The following is a 2,658-nucleotide window of genomic DNA, read 5'->3' as shown; positions in this document are numbered from 1 at the left end:
ATGCAGCAGGCCTACAGACCAAAAACCAGCTCCTGTAGGAGAAAGCAAGTCCTCAGGAAAGGTGGTTCCAATAGCGAAAGAAAGAAAGAAAGAAAGAAAGAAAGAAAGAAGAAAGAAAGAAAGAAAGAAAGAAAGAAAGAAAGAATTAAATTGCTTGATGTTGTTGGCCTTGTAGAAAAACGTTCTGAGAGACTTTTGGAAGTTGTAGGGTTAATTGACAATTAAATGCAAAAAAGTTAAGTAAATGAAAAAGCAAGGCAATTATCCACTACAGATAAAACAAGAAATAAGAAAGGAAACATAAGGGGCGCCTGGGTGGCGCAGTCGGTTAAGCGTCCGACTTCAGCCAGGTCACGATCTCGCGGTCCGTGAGTTCGAGCCCCGCGTCGGGCTCTGGGCTGATGGCTCGGAGCCTGGAGCCTGTTTCCGATTCTGTGTCTCCCTCTCTCTCTGCCCCTCCCCCGTTCATGCTCTGTCTCTCTCTGTCCCAAAAATAAAAAAAAAAATAAATAAAAAACGTTGAAAAAAAAAAAATAAAAAAAAAAAAAAAAAAGAAAGGAAACATAATCGTAGTGCACTACAATGCTCACTGTGAATAATATTTGTCTAGGCAGACAATGTAAACAGCGACTATTGATCTAAAAACTGTAATCTACATGAGGAGGAGGAGGGACAGGAAACAGAGGGATGCGGACAGTGGTGTCCAAGAACGAGATTGAGATCCTCATCTACCACAATAAGAAGTCAGTGGATCGCATCTAGAATTGATGAAGTGAAAGATAGCATAAACTTGTTATTTAGAAACACAGGGATGAGGAAACCCAGGGAAACAGCAGTTGGCAGTGCTGGCCCCTGGGGTGGAACCATGTGGAATAGGACAGGTGGAACAAGGAATTTGTATTTTGTTCCAAATACGTTCGTTCAATTTGACGTTTGAAACTGTGTGCACTGCTAAAAAATTAATTTTAAAAATGGATGGATTTTTCCTAGCATCTTTTCTTCCACGTCTCCTCATGGCCTCTGAATGCTCTGGTGTCCTTTTCTGGCTGCCCTGGTCAAGGGCTAAGGCTTAGAAGATGACAATCCCACACACCCTTAAAAACTACCTCTTATTTTTCTACAGGTGTATGTTTCTTTTCTTTTTTTTTTTTTATTATATAGCATTTTATTTAAAAATTTTTAATGTTTATTTATTTTTGAGAGAGAGAGAGACAAAGAGAGAGGGGAAGGGCCAGAGAGAGAGGGAGACACAGAATCTGAAGCAGGCTCCGGGCTCCAAGCTGTCAGCACAGAGCCCGAAGCGGGGCTCGAACTCACAAATCGCGAGATCATGCCCTGAGCTGAAGCTGGATGCTTAACCGACTGAGCCACCCAGACGCCCCTGTAGCATTTTATTTTTTTTAAAAAAACTTTATTTCATAGAATACATTTTCACATTAGAGATTCCTACAGTGGAAGAATAACTATTACTTACAGTTTTATATTTGTAGAACATTAGGACAAGTGAAATAAACACATTTGAGGATTAAGTCCCAGTTCAGAATCTGTAATATTTTGATACATCTGTAAGGGGACCTCTTCCCTACATGGAATTTTTCTACACTCAGAAGCTCTCCAGGCTCCTCCTCCCAAGTTTTAGAAATGAGCAGTATTTCCTAACTTTAAAGCTTCCCTAGGACATGTAACCATTAATAACTGGTATAACAGAGAGGGAAGTTTTCAAAAATTAAACACTGGCTAATTTTCTGCAAAGTCTTTACTTGTGAATGAACAGTCTTTCCCTTTCACCGTCATTCCCAGGACAAACATATACGTTTGATCAGGTGTCGATAGTAATAAAGCTGAATTCCCTTTAAGAATTTGAAAAGCTAACAGGCAAAAGCTCATATGCAATGTTTAGTTATGCTGAGTCTTATGAGAAGCTGGGAGACAACCCCTATAAACTCACCAGAACAAGGAACTCAGTCCCCAAAATACGTGGATACAATTCCTCTCAAACCTTTTCCTCAAAGACGAAATTCTAAAAATAACAAGGCAATTAGAAGAAGAGGTTTGTCTCACCAATGGACTTACCTGTCATTTCCTCCTTATTGTGAGTTGAATGGTATGCAGGGCAGAGGCAAAAAGGTGTACATCAATTCTCGCGGTATTGAGTCAAAAAGGTCAGAGCTTCCACAGCATGGCAACAGCTTTTGCAGATGCCCACATCATGATAGTTGAAATAACACAGCCCAGCAAAGGTTAAAGCTGACAGGGCCAAAACGCCTGCCTTGGCAGTTTTCTGCAAAGCATCTCCAGGAACGTAGTCAGTTAACCATTTATCCAAGGCCCCAGTGACTATGGAGCATGAGGGCTGCAGCCAAGAAGTAGTCCATCGCAGAGCTGGGATTCAAATAAGCAGCTGGAATTAGGCCCAGGAGCAAAATACTGACCACCCTGTCACCAGTCCAGTGGAGAGATACAGCCTTGGAACCAGCATGGTGGTTGGGTGACAGGTGAATGTGTTGTGTTCTACACTGTCCTGGGGTAGGTTGGTCTTGAGACATAAGCAGGTCTGACCACTGGAATTCGGAGAAACGGAACTTGGCCTCCTTGTGCACCACACAGGACACTCAGCCTCCAGAGATTCGCCATCTTTTATAGGTGTGTGTTTCTTAA

The 2,658-nt window shown here is 41.9% G+C and overlaps 1 pseudogene; it reads right to left on the bottom strand.

Annotated features, from left to right (window-relative positions):
• Positions 1 to 2,148: 2,148 nt before the first annotated feature.
• LOC112869407 (succinate dehydrogenase [ubiquinone] cytochrome b small subunit, mitochondrial pseudogene) lies at positions 2,149 to 2,658 on the bottom strand (annotated as a pseudogene).

Source organism: Puma concolor, chromosome A3 (assembly GCF_028749965.1).
Source record: "Puma concolor isolate L17-30 chromosome A3, mPumCon1.1.hap2, whole genome shotgun sequence".
Lineage (NCBI taxonomy): Eukaryota > Metazoa > Chordata > Mammalia > Carnivora > Felidae > Puma > Puma concolor.
Note: the sequence above shows the minus strand (reverse complement) of the source record. Positions and strands in the feature narration are given on the sequence as shown.